The 21,893-nt window shown below is 34.9% G+C and overlaps 1 protein-coding gene across 1 annotated transcript in view; it reads right to left on the minus strand.

Annotated features, from left to right (window-relative positions):
- The window catches only part of LOC113119864 (junction plakoglobin-like), a 73,639-nt gene extending 60,396 nt beyond the window's left edge, over positions 1-13,243 (minus strand). Inside the window, exon 1 of the mRNA XM_026289575.1 lies at positions 13,098-13,243. The gene's annotated coding sequence lies outside the window, so the exon portion shown is untranslated. The remainder of the gene's footprint in view (positions 1-13,097) is intronic.
- Positions 13,244-21,893: the final 8,650 nt, after the last annotated feature.

Here is a 21,893-nt window from a genome sequence, read left to right on the forward strand (position 1 = left end):
AACGGCACGCGCTACTCCGTTCAGCTTTTCCGTGTCTTGTGTTTGGATGCTTTAATGTTTAAATCGACAAGCGGTACGGCTTAACAACACGTGAGAAAGATAAGCTTTTGTGGCGATGCGCAGCAGTGGCCCGTCAACTGTCCTGAGCATCTTTTTAGGCTGTCCTCAGCGAGTCAGTTATACAAAATATCAAGGTGAAAGTCATCATAGCTTGCTTAGTATACACCCAGCTCCCAACCCAACTTTGAGAATAGATTAACGGCGATATTTTTTTTATCGCCCGATAAGAGTCTCGCGTTAACGCAGCACGTTAACGGCGATAACGGCCCATCACTAATATATATATATATATGTACATTTACACACACACACACACATATAGGCCTCTATACACACACACACACACACACACACAATTGGGTTATATGAGTTGAATAAAACGGAAATTAAAGTAAATAAAACCATTTAAAAACACTGATAATAATAATAATAATAATGAGCATCAACTCAGCATATCAGGATTAATGCCTGCAGAAAATTCAGCCGTGCTTCATAAATATCAAAATATATTCAAATAGAAAAAAATAAATCACTGTATTACTGAATCTATGAATCACGTCTCACTGCTTTTTTCAGCTTCTCACTTCATGAGCCAGTCTGTTTTGAAAAATGCCTTTTTGCACATTTCCTAAATTCACGAACACATTACTGTACAGACTTAAACTTATACATCAAGGCAGTGGAAACTGAGCAAACACTTAAAATGCACTAGGCATCAATTTCAGATTTAATTCTGCCCAGTCAGGTGAAGTGTAATCTCTCACTTAAATTCTGCACTTGAAGAGTTCGCTAACAGATACATATCATCTTCCAGGTGCCAGTCTTCTTATCACCTTCAAAGGCTTTCTATAAAACACCAAGGTCTTCTGCTGGAGCTACAAGGCCAAGGGCAATTTTACGGTATCTCTCGCCGAGCATCTCTGCTGATGTAGAGGTTACTTCTTCTCTCTCGCTAGTGCTATCTTCCCTCACTCCACTACATTAGCGTGCTACCGCGCTAATGCCGCAAGGACAATCTCCAAATTGAGCCTGGCAAAAACGTTTGACAGATAACACTTCGTCGTCAAGGGAGAGAGTTTAAAAATGAACCCTCTCAAACCGGCCGACACTAACTCAGCTAAAAATCAGCATTATGGTAACGCGCTGACGGAAAATGCAAATGCTGCCGCTAATGAAATTTGGCTGCGGGTTTCTTGGCAAGGTTTGGAATTAAAAAGATTTAGGACGGAGGGAGAAGAGGAGATAGAAACGTTCACATATAATGAAACGAAATGACAAAGAGAGGAAGGTACGGAGGAAGCAGGCGAAGAGTTATTGAGCCGTGAACAACAGAGACATCCTCAAAAGAGAATGAGGCTATTTATTAAGAAACAGAAACATGAAACCAGAGGATCCATCAGTTACCTAGGAGCTCAGTTGGAAAGTCTGCGCAGTTTGTGCTGTAATTGCCAGTGTTTGCAATAGCATACTACCATCCTACATCTGCAGTATGTAAACTATATACTTCAAATCACAATATCGCATAATACTGTATCCCACACTCTTAACTTGGCCTTCATTACCATTGTGACAAATGAAAGTAATATCTCTTTAACAGCTTTCTCTTGACTCAGTATTTGATCAGGCTGCCAAATGCGAAGACATTTTTACACAAAATGTTATCAAAATGCAAAACAGCCCTTCAACTAAAAAATGGTAACTACTCACATGCAACATAATGTGATCCTATGACAATCACTGTATAAAAAAAACCTTTTCAAACTTGGAAAACAAATATTACTGGAGTATGTTTTACAAGAAAATTCAGCTTTTCGACTTCAATATTGTTTAATTCAATGTGTTACTTGCTGTTTTGTAATTATTTGTGACATTTACTAGCAACTTCCGGGTGAAAATTGTTCCTATATCATTTTTTTTGGCATACCATACTTCACTGTCGAAACTGAGAAATAAAGCAAAGATTATTGGAGTATGTTTTATGGAGAAAAAAAAAAATGATTTCAGTTTTTCTACTTCAAAATCTTATGTTTTAATTTAATGTGTAATTGTTTGTGAAATTCAACAGCAGTTTCTAAGTGAAAACTGTTTCAATACCAGCGTTTTTCAGCGTACTCAAAGATAACATTAACTGCCATAAAATGCACTTTTTTAATAAATAGTAGACTTTATATATAACAGCAAGCTAGTATTGAATTCCAAACACAGTTTTCATTAAGTATTTCCATTATCCAGAAAGGAAACAGGTGACAAAGAGTTATTAAAGTGACAGCAAACCCCTAAAATATTTCAAAATCGTGTTTGTTTCAGGGTTTTTACCTAAATGAGCAGCTCTAAGTAGCATGACAGATTTCATTCAAAGCAATATTTACTCATTGCTCATCTGAGACAACACTGCCTGGGGAGATGATGGTGTTCGTGATCACCATAAAATGCCTCTGTTAACCTATTAAAAGGACTGTTAAGGGTTTACCAGCAGTTAAGCTACATTGACAGCATCTGTGACAAGAAACAAGAAACAATATTGCGACTTGTCTCTCAATTGTTTAGGAAAAAGCAACAATTACAGTCTTACAACCTAAGTAAAGAGGCAGGCAATAAACGCTAAAATGCACACCATTTTAGTCACAAGAACTCAGACGTGTTTACACTGAACTAGCGTGCTTACTTTGCCTTGATTATTTACTACAGACAAATTAGGCTTATACATAAGCTTGAAGTAACTGTAATGTTTTCAGACACATTGCATGGTCTCTACAGTTAAATAAAAATGTATCATAAATGCAATTAGTTGAAATTAACAGTGCTTTTTACAGTAGGACTTATCTGTATTACTTCCAATCTCCTTGTCCATTTTTTAAAGTTGTAAATAAAAGAAAGATTATTGGTTTTACAGTATAAAAAAAAAAAATTCAGTCTTTCTACTTCTAAATTTCATGTTTAATTCAATCTGTCGCCGTTTCTTTCTTTCTTGCTGATTGAAAAAGTTTCAACGTTTTAGCATATGGATATGCTTTAAGGGATTTTTCAACCAAAAGTGGTTTATAATTTATGCACCATTTGCTTTTTCAAAACCTGTATAAGTTACCTATACAATTATATCCTAAACAGTTGAAGGTAGCCATTGACTTCTACTACAGTATTTCTTTTCATGTAATTATCCATAATTTAGTGTTATTATAATAGTAAGTCCATGCAACGTGTAACAAGGATACCTTAAATAAAGTGTTACCCAAACATTCTTCAAAATATCAACTTTTATGCTCAACATAAGAAAGAAACTCATACAAGTTTGGAACAACTCGATGGTAAGCATGTCATTTTTGGGTGAACTATCCCTTTAAGATTTGTTTGAATATACTGTATATAACACATGAGTAAACAGATATCTGAATCGAATTGAGTAGTTAACTGTTTACATATAATCAAAACTTTTAGAATCTGAATTCGAACTTAGAATTATGAAAATCAGCACATGTAAACAAACCTACACTGAGTGAAGCATGAGACTAAAATCACTTTCTTTGGTAGCCAACATCAAATTAAAAACAGTTTAACTTATACTGAATGTCCATACCCACGTCTTTAAATTTTGAAGCTTGTTGTACCATAAAAAAGGTCAATGGTACAGTTCAGTTCCCCATGATGAGAACAATTAAGGTGCTATTTTTTGGCATCGCTTTAATCACCGGATGGATGATATGTTTCATTCCCTTAAATGAAAGAACACAACACACCATGCTGGACAATAACATTCATTATCTGTCCTTATGCAGAACATGCTGCTCTCGTCTGTTGGCATACGGTGCCAGCCATGTTGTCTGACTGCACTGGTCCTGCCAGCTTCACAGACACCGAGGCAGCGGCTGCCATACCGAAAAAGGCACTTCAAATTGGCTCTTTTGATGCACTGAGACAGAAACGTAGAGGAAGGGGGAGTGCATGCAACGGCGCTGGAGTGAGTTTTGGAATGGAGAGACGCTAAAAGAAAAAAAAAAGTGTCATGAGAGAAGAAGAGAGTTTCCACTAGGGATGAGCAAAACTACACATTTTCAAAATGGACTAGTCGAAAGTGGAACTGTTTTTAACTTGACATGCCGTCTGCATGTGCATATAAACCATCCAGCAGCTGAAAAACAGCACAGAATGCACAACCATTTAAGTGTAAGAGACATATACATTCACCTCTAGTTTCCATTAGAATGCAATGTGGAAGAAATGCATAAATGCATGTTTAGATTTAAAAGAGAAGAACCGACAGAGGTGATTATTTGAACAGACAGCTATTTGGGTATCTTTCTTAAAAGACACAAATCCGAACACAGTACTAATACATTTTTATACTGATCACTCTCTTGAAAACATGCAAATGTACAGCAAAACACACAGAGTTTAAGTTCAATGATTCTCAAGTATTTTGCATATGGAATTATTCCATACGCCAATGCACTGGTCATTAAGAGATTATAGCAAACAGATGCCCTCTGGTTAAAGCTAATCATTACCGAACACACTGCCGCACACTGTTTTATATATATATATTACTCAAGGCATATCAGAGAAGACTTTAAAACATGAAAACCCTCAAATGATGAGTCGCATAGCACTAACTCACATTCATTTAATTATAGTCAGTTTTGAGCATTGAATAATAGTTTGTGCAGTGATTTAGGATTTAATTGTAGATCGAATTAAATAAAAATGGATTTTGTTCTGCATATTTCAGATTTGACTTGATTATGAGAAATAAAGCAACTGTGAGTGAAGTTGTCATAACTGTCAATCACACATAAACACACAAGACTACATTTATTTCCTGCCAATACATAAAGTAGCTGTCGTGAATCTCTGGTTCCTGTTACTGACTGATTTATTCAGTAATTCTGTTCTCTCATATGCGCTGCTATCTACCTCTCTCTCCTTCTTTCTCTCAGCCTTGCCTAGCATTCTCAATAATCGTCACCTTTTTATTCCTTTTTCCATCCATTGTGGTTATCTTTCTCCATTTTTTCCCATCCATTGCTTCTCTGGGGCGGCCTTTCCGTTCCTGGCAATCGAGATTGTAAAAGAAATGGGGCCGAATTATTGCCTGAGATAACAGGAACCGTGCATGTACGCTTGTGTAAGTGTGTGTGTGTCAGTCTGCGTACGTGTGAGCCGTGAAACCACACCATCCACACATGAGATCAGCTGGGGTCTCTCTACAAGAATATATAACGTGGTCAGAATGTAATTCATTCGCACATAATGACGTGTTTTGCCACACCATCAAACATAAAACTGGGTCAGCCATCAAGGAGGACAAGAACCAAAGCTGAACACATTTTTACATTTATGTAAATGTAACTATCTGTTTGAGACCACCAGCATGGTATAAATAGCTTGGTTTCTGTGGCATTTACAAAATGCAACTCGTACATATGGTCAGATGCTCATCAGCCATATGATCCCTGTCTGTGCTCCTCTCTCTCTTTCTGTCACAAATACTTTATCCTTTATCCTCTGTGTTCTCTAGATCTGTCTGTCTGCTTTGCTCAAATCCCCTCACAAACATATTCTGAACAACAGACGATCTGTTTTCAAGCACAATAGTAATGCATTCTGAGCAAAGAAACAGGGAAGACATTAAACTGATAAAAATAGGAACACAAGATTAGAAGAGGGAAAAAAACCCGGCAAAAACAGCAATGAGAATATAGTTGGATGAACGCATTATGAGTAATAGTCTGCCGAAAAACCATATGAATGGCAAATTAGCAGGTTTCCATTGGTTGAAAAAATTATTGACTCCGCTCAAAACTTACGCCATTGGTTGACTGTATTGGGCTAGTCGTGACGCTTAAAAAAATAAAGCAGTGTTTACACTTCTCAATATAGCCTATATATATATATATATATATATATATATATATATATATATATATATATATAAAAAGTTGAAGTGTGTATGTCATGAATCCTGTCCGTGGTCTTCCATCTGACACCACCAGAGGTTGCCTTTGTAGTATATTGACTCTCACACAACACAGACTGTTACATGTAACCCTGGACTACTTTTCCCATGTCCCAAGCCTGTCTTGGATTATCCCTTTGCATTGTTGTTTCGGACTTTGTTTGCACATCGCCTGGACTATTTCCTGTTTCTGGATTATTTTTGTGCCTCGCCCTCTGGATTATATTCACCATCGATTGACCACGCCTGTTTTTGGATTACTCTTCCTGGATTACTCATCTTGCCCGAGATATTCCTGTTGTTGTTGTTGACCCATGCCTCTTTTATGACCACGTCTTTGTATAAAGCTGTATGAATGGATCTGCACGCCTCTCTCAGTTGCTCTGTTACAGTATGTATATATATATATATATATATATATATATATATATATATATATATATATATATATTAGGGGTGTAACGGTACGTGTATTCGTACCGGACCGTTTCGGTACAGGGCTTTCTGTACGGTGCACGTGTGTACCGAATGACGGAATGCAATATTTTGTGCACGGAACATAAGTACATATTCGTGTTTCCAAACGAACATTTATTAAGTGGCGGAAGTCTCCACATTCATCACAAATCCCGCCCTGCAGCTGACACACTGGATGCGTGGCGTGTCCGTTTTTAATTCGGCTCCCATGTTTACAGGTTAGAGCTTGCAGACTGCCTGCGTGAGACGCGCATCTCCGTGCACGCTAGAAGAAGAACCGACGCCTATTTTTCACGCGACACGCAAGCGTGTTGGAAGCATTTCCAGGCAAAATAGAATAGGAAAATATGTTTATATGTCATTTTGTACACAAATACATATTAATTCATGACCCTTTAATGTTTGAAAGTCTATAGGTTGACAAATTCAGATATAAATGTAACTTAAAAAATAAATTAATAATTATCGATTTTCAAATATTGCGCCTGTCAAACATAGTCTATTTTGCCATCAATACTGTTGACGGTGTCCTTTATCAGTAGGCTTTATATTTATGCTCAACATGAAGTATAGATATTGTTGTCATGAAGACAAGAGCCTGGTCTATCGGCGGTCTCCCTCTGTCTCCTACAGCATCAGCAACGCGCCAGCGCCGCGTCAAGCACGATTCTGGTGAAGCAGGCCTACAAGCTGAGATTGCAAATGCTGCACTGTAATCATAGTTATTTATTTATATTTTTCATTATATTTTATTATATGATATTGGTTTGAGACTGAGAGTATTTTATTAAGTGGAGAACTTTAAGTGTGTGTGTGTGTGTGAAATATAATTTTCTATTTACAGTAATGTTGAAAAGTTTGGAATCTGAATGATTTTTATGATCAGAATCATCAGGATCAGAATGTTTTTTAAAGAAGTTTCATCAAGGCTGCATTTATTTAATAAAAAATACAGGGGAAAAATTTTATTAAAATGCATTATTAGATATGCTAAAACCCAATAAAAAGTTTTTTTATTATTATTATTATAATTATTATTATGATGTAAAATAATGTTTTTCTATTTTAAAATACATTAAAATCAAATGTATTCCTGTGATGCAAAGCTGAATTTACAGCATCATTACTCCAGTCATTATTGTATTACAGTATATATATAATGTTGATAAAATAAGAGGCAAAGTACTCACTCTCTTTAAATAAAATGCATGTTTCCACTTAATGTTGACATTTTCCAAAAAATATTGTTATATTAACAATGTAATTAATGTACCATTTCATAAAAAAAGTATATTTCACATTGCATCTATATTTATTTTGTGAACTGATGGTTAGCTGTTTTTATAATAGTCAAATTTTAATAGTCATCAAAGCTCAGTAAACACTGCATGTCATGATGGTTGAAGACAGAGATATACATTAAATTTAACTAGGCCATTAAATTGCACACAAAAAACCCTCAGGGATTGTGTTTTCAAGTCATTTCAGGTTTGATTTTGTCATGATATGAAGCATGATATCTATGTGGGTGAGTTGTTTACTTTCTTTTTAATTAGTCTTCCCATTAACACCATTATATATTCATTCAGACCCATTTACATGCATAAAAAGAAGAGGTGGGATTTATTTATTTATATTCATTATATATGCAATATGCTCTAGCTGTATAATACTGCACACTACAAAATGGTCTGAGCAGTATGGTAGTATGTGAATATGAACAAACATGGATTCTATGGGCCAGACTGTTTCTCTGCTGGTGCTGGGTGTCTGCCAGAAAACTACAGCAAAAAATTAATCAGTATGTCAGTGTTTGGATGATGATGGACAGTAATGGCTAGTTGTCCATGATACAAATAAACTACAAATTTAGGAAAGAAATAAAAGCATTTACAGGCAACAAATGTATACTCAGTGCATTGTGCTTAATACTGAAAACATTTCCACCTGATATCAAAGCACAAAGATACAAGAAACTAAATGGAAAAGAAGGAAAACGGTATCAGTAAATGTCATAGTATACAGTAAAACTGGAGAGGTTGGTTGTGTGATGAACACACATTGAATTAGCTATGAATGTGCAATGCTTATAACTGCTACATGCACTCATGCAATAAATACAAGAGGTCAATGGAATAAGAAGAGGAGCTAAGGGCACTAAATAAAGAGGCAGCAATCTCTGAGCACTGACATTAGGTCTAATGTAGCGTGCCAACCTTCTCTTTCCTTCCACTGCTATCAGCTCAAACACAATAAACTACAACTCTCAATGACACTTTCACATATAGGAAGCATAAATTTAAACATGTAAACCCAATGATTCTACAGCAGGACATTCACCATTGTGCACTGTCCTGTTGACTTACAGTTTTGTTCAAAATATGCTATACTTATTTTCTTGATCAATTTCCTTAATATCACAGCCAAATACCTGGTGTGTGCATCAAAAATTAAAAACTAAATGAATAAGTTTACATTTCAAAATGTTCTTTTTTTTTTTTTTTTTACATTTATGGAACATTTGTATGGTTGTAGGTTTCGTTAATTATAAAAATTCCATTATTTAGACAGGAATAAATAAGAAATTAAAACTCTCACTTTCTATTTCATCATGTGCATTTGATAGAAAGAAATGAAGATGCATTTACTCGCAACGTACAGGGTTGGAAAAAGTCCCACTCTACATCACTTCCCACTGAATACTCTGTTTTTGATTTTGCAACTGCAAGGCTGCGATGTTCACAACCGTTTCTTGCTGTCTAGAACAACAGACAAGCGAAAACAAAGGCTGTGTTTCTTTTTTAAAAGAGAAAACAGTGCATTCTTTGACAGAAAACAGGACAGTTCAGAGGTTTATTTTGTCAGAGAATGATTCTAATTGCTACTTTCTGCCATCTGAGTCTTGGAAAGAAAATGAATGCACACAGGACCAGAGCAGCAGGGCAGGTTTCCACTGACACCAGTGCCAAAGGGATGCCACGGCACACGACTCTGTCAAGCTCCGGCTGTAAAGAGCAGCAGGTGTCTCAGTGGAGGGCTGAAGGGGCATTGCTATATTTCCATCACGCCAGATGTGAGCCATGACGGAGGGCATAAAGGTGAATTCAGAGAGCGAACAACGTGAGCAGTCTGCAGCTCTCTGTGCATGCATTCATTAGAGCACAACATAACCCTTTCATTATTAATAAGGATCAGTTTAACATGATTCTGAGAATGGATTGGTTGTGGTTTAAATGTCTATGATAAACCAACTAACTGCAGACACAGCCTACATTAGTTTTCCTGATGGATTAGAGAGATTTGCATACATAGTGATAATGCAGATGTAAAATACTATGTGTATTACTTTTAAAGGAATAGTTTACCTAAAAATAAATATGTGATGAGAATTTATATATTGGATGTAGATAAACATTTAGATTTGGAGTAATTTTGCATTATATCACTTGTTCACCAATGTATCCTCTGCAGTGTATGGGTGCCGTCAGAATGAGAGTCCAAACAGCTAAAACATCACATGAATCCACAGTCCTCCAGTCCATCAATTAACATCTTGTGAAGTGAAAAGCTGAATGTATGTATAAGAAACAAATCTATCAGTAAGGTGTTTAACTTTAAACCATCACTTCTTGCCAAAATATATGTTCATAATCCATAATAATGCTTCCTAAATCAATATTATGGAGAGGGTACTCATATTTTAGTCGGATGCAAAGGTGTGTATTAAAAATGTCGTAATGATATACAAATATATATACGTTTCTTATGAACAGACAGTTTTTCGCTTCAGATGTTATTTGATGGACTGGAGTGGTGTGGATTATTGTGATGTTTTTATCAGCTGTTTGGACTCTCATTCTGATGGTACCCATTCACTGCAGAGGATACATTGGTGAGCAAGTGATGTGATGCTAAATTTCTCCAAATCTGATCTGATTAACAAACAAACTCATCTAGATCTTAGATAGCCTGAGGGGGAGTAAATTTTCAGTAAATTTTCAATTTGGGTGAACTATTCCTTTAAGAAACTGTTAATCAATCTCAATATGCAAAAATCCTTAACATCAGTCTGCAAGCAATGGAAAGAGGGATAAAGCCGGCCTCATAAACAACTGCTGTGAGAAATCAATGATGGGTCGCTTATGTGGCCCATAGCACTGGAATTATTGACATGACAGAATGTCCTGTTGTTTTCTGGTTAATGCTGCATGAACATGATGATTGTACGCAAAGTTTGACTTTTTGCTTCCATTTTTGCTCCATCCATAATTCATTTGACATCCGGGCTCATCATTACATAACTATTTAATGAAACAGCACTGATTAAATGATCATTTTTGTAAGTTTGCATTCAACCTTATAATTGTAAATCATCTTGTAATCAGAAATACAGCCCACTGCGTCAATGTTAAAATTTAATCAGCATCTTGACTGGCTGTTTTGGACATTAACCAAATTGTGATTTGTAATTGTTCGTCGTTTCTTAATTTCCTGCATTCACTCTGTTGGAAACCTAGAAAAACAAAATGTTTTTTTACACATTAAGCTGATACTACTTTATATGAAGAAGCCATAGTAAGTTGGACCTAACCTCAAGCTTACCCAGAAGTATCAATCGACCTGTCTGAATTTCTAAGGGCACCTATGGCAAACGTTCCCCCTAAGAAGAAAACCAAGCAAGGAATACTGGCATCTGGGATGTCTGTGCACTTGCAGCGAATAGATACCATAAAGCTTTGTGTCAATCAAAATGCCATAAAAGCCACCCATCAGTTATGTGAACTTGGCTCAAAACTTTGTGCTGCAAAGGAGTTCATGTTCAAATGCTGCTGATAATAAATAACTGCACATTACCAAAGCATGCACTGAAAGGTTAGTCTTGATACAAACCGGACCTCTAAACCCAGTTCACACTATAAATGACTTGCAGCAACATAGTGACCTGAACTCAATGCAATCTGACAAGTAACTACATTTCAAGAGTACCGATGTCCAATACAGTTACTAGGGCAACAAAGCGGTAAAGTGTTTGGACGCCATTGGCAGCATCTGAATATGTGTACTTCCAAAATATATAGTAGATGAAAAACGGTATTTGAAAGAGTTGTTGCCTTTGTCCGAATTCACAGTATTCACGAAACAGTAGGCAAAATAGTACTAGATGACCTTCGTAGAGATTACGATTTGTGCATCCAATGGACACTTTACCATCCCATGAAACCACAGGAAAGAATATGTGAATGGTAGGAGTAGCCACATGACAACAACATGGTGAATGCCTTACATCTTACACTAGATACATTCATACTATATAGATCTCACTATTTAAAACAGTCGTAAAGTAATTACTTAATCATAAAAAGGACCTATTCTGTTGGATATGTGGCAGACAAGAAACTCGAATTTACATATTTAAACAAATTTAATTTCAGCATACACAAACAACACCAACAGTACCTCGCTCACAACTTCTATGTTTACAATTACAGTAAGTCTTTGTTAGGTTTGGTGGTAGCTCAAAATTATTAATAATTAATCGCAGTCATGAAAATACAGTACTATTACACAATACTACACAAATGTTTTTAAAAAGCTGTACGAGGGGGCATTTGATTAAGTTTAAATATAAGAAAATACTTACACTAGTCTACTTTTATTAGCGATTTTCTGTAAACTCGCAACATCGCGAAGCGTATCGCAGATTTTCATCTTTGCTCCTACTGAAAATCGAAAAGAACTTAAATAACTGAATAAAAAAAAGAAATAAAACAGAATCAAACAATAGGCTAAAGAATATACCAACCCAACTTGCAATTTTACAATTACCTTATATTTATTAAAATAATTAAATAATTAGCCTATTAATTGTAGAAATCGAACTACATTACAAGAAGTCACTAGGTTCTTGAGGTTTTTAATAATATTTTCCATTAGTTGAGCAGATTTGTTAGTTAATCAAAGACCCTGAAGAGCTCACACACATTTCAAACGCCATTAGGCTTTTACGCAATATTTCCTCGGGCGTCCAACAGAGTTGACGATCAGATCATGCGCGCGTGAAACCGGTTTCGCCGGACACGATTCATATTGGGTAAACTGGGAATTTGGTCATGCGAACGGAATGATCTTGCGTTATGCTCGACATGTGTAGCTATCCGCACTAAACTAATGTGAGCTCAAAGTTTCGATTCCTCCTCAGTCAGAGGCTGAACATGCAAACATCGGTAACAGCATTGCCTATCAATATAATAGAATACTACACTGTGAATAAAACAACCATCTGGGGAATGAAATGACAAAACATCGCCTGATGTTTCGCATCTATCGAGTGTGACGAACTCCGGTGGGCTTTAAACCAGCGTCCCCGTGTCACGTTTGATACAGAAGTGTTCTGTAATAGAACGCGAGCACAAAAAGAAGAAATAAAACAATAGGCTACACACTTGCACACCAGGATAACCTATATAACAACACCAAACTCCAATGATGCTTCATGTGCAAACGGCGTTCTGCACGTTAGGTTCATCTAACGGGAGCAGGGTGGCTTCCACGGTCGCCGGGGCAAAGTCATGATTCAGATGAGCGAGCATGCATCAGCACACTTATTTACCTGAAAGAATGATCACAATCCACTGGCGAGGGTCTCCACAAAAAAATCAGCTCGCGAATCCCTTCTCCGGCCCCAAGTCCCTCCGTCCACTCTTATCCGAGTCTGGCAAACGTTGAGCAGTGGAGTCTGACAGCGGAGGAGCCCTCCGTGAAGTCTCCGGTTGCGCGAGCGAGCGAGTGGGCGGGACCTCTAGCGGTTCCGTTTCTACACCAGCGGTAATTATTTGAGGATTCTGGCGCATCTAGTGCGACTGATGGCCATTCATGCTCGTTTATAGACGGACATCAGGAAAATCGAGTGAGATTTAAGGTGCATGTTCTTGCCGCCATATGTGTCGTCCTGCTGTTACTAGGTTGTCTTATTGCCTACGAGTTTTTTGGTAATATTTAAATTATATATATTTTTAATTAATTCAATGATTTTTCTGAATACCCCACAACATATAGCCTATATATTTACCTTCAACAAAACACATTTTTCCACTTATTGCATTAAAAGTCTATAATAGCATTATATCACTATTATTATTATTATTTGCTTTTTTATATTTAATCATAAACTTATTTTTAACAAATATAAAAGAACACGTTAAAAATCTAGAACTAGCCTATCTACCGCTTATGTCTGCATTGCATAATTGGCCTACATAACAAAAAATACATAAAAGTCATTGTCGTTTATTTAAAACTTAAATCAGATATTTGCAAACTGACAAAAAAAAAAACAGCTTTAATGATGTATTTGTTTCACAGATGTCTGGTTTTATATCATGGCTCTTTGCCACCATCCTGCCACCATCAGGAGCGATTTTGCAATGACTTCCAAACACACATACACGCGCTCACACACACACACACACACATAGGGCTACATATGTAGACACCAAAAAACAAACAAAAAAAAAAATTTATTATTATAGATGAGCCTTTGAAATAAAATCAGTCACTGCAGAGGGACTTTAATATATATTGTTCAGCTGTTATAAGATCAAAAGTCATCTGTTCCAACAAACATTGCAAAATATCAAATAAAGATATTATTTGCCTGGTTCTGCAACTCATTGTTTAAACAGTTGAATGATGTCACTTCTGGTTAATGATGTCTCATACGTGTGGACCCCAAATTTTTATGGCCAAAGATGACTGAGGGACAAAACTGATTGTGTGCACATTTTTATTAGTTTCATATGCACTAACATCCAGCAGGGACAAGACAAAATGCATGGTTGCATTTAAAAATAATACATATTTAGTATTATTAGGTAAATATTCCAGATATTCAATGTCTAAATTCTGCAGAAACATCACTGAAGGAGTGAAAGATGACCTTATGAATACTCTTATCTAATATCTCATTTAGTTAAATGTGTCTGATCCGTCCTCAAAGGAAGACTGATCTGATATATCTCCCCTTTGCCACAAATAGAATTAAAGAAATCATTTAGCAGAATAAATGACGTCCAATAAATCAAAGCCCGGTTTATTTTTACCTCTTCCTCTGAACTGGGGGCAAATGGATGGATGGATGAGCAGATTCAGTGCATCCCATCTCAAGACCCCGTGTTTACCAGATCAGACAGACGTTGTCTCTTCACTCGGCTTCACTTTAGCTGAAACCAATGCAATTACAAGATTGTGGAACATGCCACATTTTGGAAGAAGCAAAAATCCAGCGGCTCTGTGGCTTCGAGCTGTTGTTGCTGAGGAAAACTGTTCTTTATGTCTTGTTTTTAGCAATCAGCAGCTGTGGTTATCATCACTTCAACACAGAAAAACAAACAGGTTAATAAAAAGCATACTGAGCGTCAAGATTTCAGCTGCTTAAAAAGACGAAGAGAATCTGAGATCCAGTCTTTAGAGCACCGGGATATTACAGTAATAAAGCTCATTATATCAAGAGTTTCTGTCAGAGAGCCTGCTAAAGGTTATTCTAATCACCACTGCTTGAAACCCACAGCCACGGTTTTGAGGTGCTTCGTTTTCTCCATGATTACCGAGAGACAAATGCACATTTTCTCTTTTTTAAGTAACTCCCTCAGCTGTCTGGGGCATAATGAAAGCTCTCCACTTTTGTTGCCATGGTGAAAGCCATAATTCCTGCCACTTTTGATATCGGAGGCTTTCCTGCTCTTGAAAGTTACAAAATTTCGGTCCGAGGCCAATCAGCTGGAATTCTTACAGTAATTGCACTTTTTTGCAACTCAATTTTCTCCCTCGCACAAGTGGATGTATGTTTCCGCCAAAGATCTTTGCATTAGTACTGTTTTTTATTTTGTATTTTTTTTAAGTTTTACTTTAATGCAGACAGCAGATCAATTAAATTAATAAAAATGAAAATCCACAAGTGGGTTTTTGCAGAATCACCATAGAAAAAGAAAAAAAATTGGTTCCCCCAAATTACCTCCAATGAACATTGCTTAAAATAACCACTTTTTCCACTATAAAGAACCTTCTGTGGAATGTAAAGGTTCCATGTATGTTAAAGGTCCTTCATGGAACCATCAATAAATAAAGAACCTGTTAAAAAAATAATGTTCCGTTTCTTGCACAGACCAATTGTTTGGCTTCATAAGCGACAAAACATTTGTGTTCCTTGATATACTTTTATTCACTCTCAAAAACCAGCAGCTGCTGACTCGCGTTTTATGAATCACGAAGAATCACAGTTTCATCTGAAAATCTTCTTTAATGTTCTACTGATATAAAAGTCACCTGCATCTTGGATGGAGTAAAGTAACGGCAAATTTTCATTTTCGGGGAACTATCCCTTTAAGAGAGTGTAAGAATTTCATTTAAGTGGTCTTGAAGTCTAGCTGATACAGTATATCCTCTAAAGACACCAAAAAAAAGCACTTAATGATCCATCATAAACAATATACTGGACAAAAAAAACAGTTGTCTTGTCTGCTTCCAGTGAGACCCGAATCAATCGACCATCACCAGAACAAATCGCTGACACACACTGCCTAAACATAGCCTCGTGTTGCCAAGGAGAAGCTTCCTCCACATGCTGCATGCGCTGCAAACGTCCCCGGTGCTTTCCATGATTAATACATTTCTCCAATTACCAGTTGTCCTTATTGAGACAATTGTCATCACAATTCACAGAGCTGCTTTCAGAACCCCTTCGTCTCAGCAGGCTCGCAGAGATCATCTGCATTTTAGCATTACATGGACAGTTTTATATACATTATAGCTCTTCGTTTGTCTCATGTTGTCAGGCATTTACACAAAAAAATTTATTAAGGATTTAGTAGAGATTTTTATATAAAGAGAACTGTTGTCGAAGTGTTGATAGGCAGTTTGTAAAGTGGTTCATAAGGGGGTTTGTATATTATCTGAAAAAAAGCTCACCATTTACACTACTGCTCAAAGTTTTGTCAAAAAAGACAGTATATAGTAAAAAATTATTACAATTTACAAATAACTGTTTTATATTGTAATTAATTTTCAAATGCAATTTATTCCTGTGATATACAGTTGAATTTTCAGCATCATTAGTAACATTGTTATTATTATTATTATTGTTGTTGTTGTTGATGTTGTTTTTTGTTCTTGTTGTCTAAAAATGTGTGCTGGTTAATTATTATTATTTTTATTTTTTTGTGTGAAAACTGCTATTTTTTAAGGGTTCTTTGATTAGTAGAAAGTTGAAATATAACTTAATTTTAACAATAAAAACCACTTTCAATTTAACGTATTGCTATCTTAAGCAGGGTTATTATAATTAAGCTAATTAATTTTTTTTATTTAAATGTTAAAACGTTTTTAACTTTTTTAAGAAAAATAAATAAAACAATGTTGAACATTTTTCATTTGAAAAATGAAACATTTTGATTGTTTGAAATAAAAAAAAAATACATAAAAGTTGCTTCAGTTATTTGCGAGGGCCACATTTCTATTTTTTTATTTAGTTTGTACTTAACTTGTACTTAACTAAAGCGGAGGTAAAAAGTATTAAAAACTATATATATAAAATTAGGCACAATGATAACTCAAATTAAAAGTATAAAGTAAAAAATATAAAATATAAAGTAAATATGCATTCAAAATATTAATAACGACTATAATAATAGTTTATACTAAATTTACAGTTTATAATATATTGTTTTAGTTATTATATCAGATACCAGGTGAAAATCATAAGTGCAGTAACAACACAAACTGCGTGGGAGGAGTTACAAGCAGAAGTTATAGGCTGAAAATAAATTATAGAAGCCTAGTTTAAATTTTGAAGACTTTATTTATTTATTTATTGTTTTTAAATAAAAAAATTCAATTTGCAGAGTAATTTTACAGAATAGATTGCAACATGATAAAGTGTTTTTAATAGAGCTTAAAGTACTACATTCTTATTAGTAACTGAAAATATATAAAATTAACCAGAATATCTATCTTAGTCAAATATACTGGGCAGAGTACTTTTGGCCTAGTTTTGCAGTGACCGAGTAACAAAAACAACAAGAGAGAAAACATCCGAGAACCTTCCCTCATCCGCAGAATCATGTAGCAGCACTCCAGCGGGAGAAAAACCAACTTTCTTTTGGCTGTCTGTTCACATCCCTCTCAGTTTGGGAGCATGTAATGCTCTTTTATAATTACTAAACGATGTGTTTAGTGCAAAAGATCATTAGCGGCAAACACAAGGTGAGGCAGTGACATTTCATCTCGTGTTATGTCAGCTTGAAAGAAAATTGCGAAGCCTTGTTTCAGGAAATTAGCTTCCAGGGGGATGTGAGAACGTTTGATTGCAGATGAAACGGAGTGATAGGTTGAAATAGAAATGCGTCTGACTGACTGTGGACGTGAATATTACCCCTCGGGGATAAATAAAGCACATGCATTCAGCCATCTCTCTACTTGAGCATGAAAGCCAGTGTGCGTCTCCATATATGTGCTTTATTTGTTTATCTCTACATTTCCAGAGGAGACAAAGCAGTAGATTTAGTACATCCCCCGCTAATTCATTCAATAATTTGAGGATATTTACATAACGTGACCCGCTCAGTCACTGTTCGACCGTCCGCTCCACTGTGTGACCCACAGAGACCGGTGTTTGATTTATACTACAAACAATTTGTAGAAAATGCTGCCAAAACATCACTCAGGCAAAATAACAAATGTGCATTCGCTCCTCAGAGCCTGAGCATTCGGCAAGTACCCTGTTCATCATTACACTGGCATTCAGCTTCTGTTATTGATTGCTCAATTCACGGCCTTCAGACAGATGGGAAATATAGTACACACTGCTCGGGTGTGTGAGGTACCAGGAGCTTCGTAGTGGTCTACAGACCTGGACGCCATCAGTAGTGCAGCCTTATAGTAAACTCAAAAAAATTCACAATTTATGTAAATGTAGCTGCACATAAAATTACATGCAGATCAAAGAGTGACACCGAAAGTGTTTTTGTAGCTTCATATTAATAATGTCCTCACTTCTAGGCCTTGACTGTGGTAGTTATATTTGTGTCTATGCAGGGTCAGAAAGCTCTCGGATTTCATCCAAAATATTTGAATTGGTTGGAGGGTGAGTAATTAATGACAGGATTTTGGGTGAACTCTGCATTTAAAGTGATAGTTTACCTAAAAATGAAAGTTTTGTCGTCATTTACTCACCATCCACTTGTTCCAAACCTGTATGAGTTTCTTTCAGCTGTTGAACACAAAGGAAGATATTTCGAACAATGTTGGTAAATCAATTATTAACAATTGACGGTAACCATTGACTTCTATGGTATGGTCTGGTATGTAAGTAAATGGTTCCCATCAACTGTTTAGTTACCAACCATATCTTCTTTTGTGTTCAACAACTGAAAGATACTACAGGTTTGAAACAACTTGAGGATGAGTAAATGCTGAAGGGTTTCATTTTGGGTCAATCTATCCCTATTTGCATCTATATTTGATTTGACCTAATAATCCTATTTTCAAAATGCATTGATTTCAATTGCATAAATCTGTTCACTGTGAAAACAAGTAAATGTATTCAGTTAAAAAGCATAAACATGGTTAATATACGGCTAGCTGTGGAACAAATAATATTCATTTAGTTAAAATATAGAAAACTGAAACAAACTCGTGATAACTATATGAACCTGGTTAATGTGTTTTTAAAATACTTTCAGTTTATTAATACTATTACAGAAATCTGACCTGTTTTTTTGTAATCAATGTATATTCAGGAAACCTTGACTTTCGGACAATATCAGCATTAATCTTCAATTATTATTTATTTTTTTGTGATGACTTTACATTGATAAGGAAAAGATAGGCTGCTAAAACATATCTAATTTAATTCAGATAAAAAATAAATACCAAAGCTCTTTTTTTATCATCCTAAAGGAAAATGTGAACATTTATAACCAGGAAACAGGGACAATTTTCTGAAAGATTTAAAATCACACTTAGAATAAAAAAAGCCATTTTCTGTTCAAATGTAGGCTATTATTTGAGCTGCAAAGCAGTTTAAATAATCACTTCTCTTTTACCATTGTTTTATGGTTTTGATTTTTGATTTTTCACACTAAAATCATGTTAACAACATTGTTTCCATCTTGTGGCAATACTACTGAAACATTATTATTTTAATGCGTACAATTTGCTCCAATCTCTTCCATTGTAAATTCCTCATTGATGTGTATATTTTGACATTATGCAATCAAAAAGAAAACAATTATTGCTGGTCATCAACACATTTAAACAAAGAAATAGTAATTATTTTGAAACAGTTGTAATCTTTTGGATGGCAATGTACAGTATATCATTTTAACAGAAAACACGTTATTCTCTGTTATCAAAATGATTCTGATCAGCTGCTGTGAATAAACTAAAAAAGGCTTCATCTCAGAGCTTTAATACGCTGTCTGACACTTCATTTTCATTAGCAGATGCGTTTATCCAAAGAAACTCACAACTGAGAAATGCAGTAAGTGATTCTTCCTAAGGAGACAGAAACGTGACAGTAACATTAGAGACAAAATACCAGTGCAACTGTGGATAGGACAGAACAGACCCTGTTTGTCCCCCCATCAAAAGGACAGCGACAGTTTTGGATGGATTGTGGGTAAAACCGGATGAGTCAGACAATGTTCCTCACAGAGTTTCCCCCTTTAAAACAGGCTCCAGTGCTGCAAGAATATGTCCCACAGCTCAACACTTAACCGCACAGACACAGAGAGCACAGAGAGCACAGTGCTAAATGAGGACACGGACAGAGAAGTCAATTATATATGTTACATAAAACAGAGCATTGTTCTTTTAACTTACTGGAACTATAAAATAGTTCTTGATGTAACAGCCGTCGCTGAGTACGAACAAAACACAATGAACCTGACTTATGCATCAAATAAATCCTGAATACTGTGCAATTACAAATAAATTTAATTTAATTTTTAAATTAAACATTATTATAACTCAAAATTTATTGTGTTGTATTGTATTGTATTGTCGTATTAATGTATTGACAGCACAGATTAAATAAAAATAAAGTATTATAATATATTATTTAAGTTGTAATATAATAATAATGAATAATAATAATATATTTAATAATTTATATTATTTAATCATATATACATATTTTTTGTCTTTTAGATGGATTTATATTATATATATATATATATATATATATATATATATATATATATATATATATATATATATATATATATATATATATAAATTATATTATTTAATATAAAATCCATATCCAAAAGACAAAAAATATGTACATTTAAAAATAAAATTATTATTACTTAATAAAATATATATATGTTTTTGAATATATTATTTTGAAACCAAAGATAAAATAACGAAACATTTATATTAAACATTTTAATTATATATTATTTAATATGTATTCAATAATATTTTCACGTTTTTATTATTTAATATAAATTTAATATTTGTATTTAAAATACAATATAAAATAATGTTTAAAAATAAAATCTTTTTCATTAAAGGTTTATTTTAAGTGTATAACTCAAAATGTATAATTTGTATATAAAATAATTTAATATAATTTGTTAATATAAAATGTAACATTTAAAAAAAATAATTAGATAGAGAGAGAGAGAGACTGACCACAAATTTATGACATTAACATGACTACAAACATACTTTCATAACTGCAATATATATATATATATATATATATATATATATATATATATATATATATATATATATATATATATTAATAATACATATATATATATATATATATATATATATATATATATATATATATATATATATATATATATATATATATATTAATAATACAATTAAGCAATAGTGCTGTAATTGTAAGCAAACTTTAAACTGCATTTTTGAAAGCTTTTAAAAATTGGACTTTGGATTGGACTTTCTGAATTTTCCATTATGCTCCTGATTTGATTCCCCATGCTATTTTCTCCTCGCCGGTATGCTTAAAGCATTTAAATATAGCCGAGTGGAGTGTAGCTGAGCTTTGATGAGGTTGAATGTGAGAGTGCTCTTCACAGAGGAGAACACGGCATTATGGGATAAATGCATCTGCACATTGTGCCTGCTCTCGCTCAAAAGCCATTGCTGACAATGGCTGAGGGAAGGTAACTGGATGTCCGTAAACACAAACACACACACACACACACTTTGCAGAGTGGCAGCTGGGCTCATCTGCCCGGCAGGGATAACGAAACAAAGACGGACGAGAGAAAAGCGGAAATGAACGCACATGAAAAAGATTAAATAAACTTGGGCGGTATTGCAGCAAAGTATGGCACGCATACAAGTGAGAATGTGTGCGCATGTAGAA

The sequence above is a fragment of the Carassius auratus genome, chromosome 19 (genome assembly GCF_003368295.1).
Source record: "Carassius auratus strain Wakin chromosome 19, ASM336829v1, whole genome shotgun sequence".
NCBI lineage: Eukaryota > Metazoa > Chordata > Actinopteri > Cypriniformes > Cyprinidae > Carassius > Carassius auratus.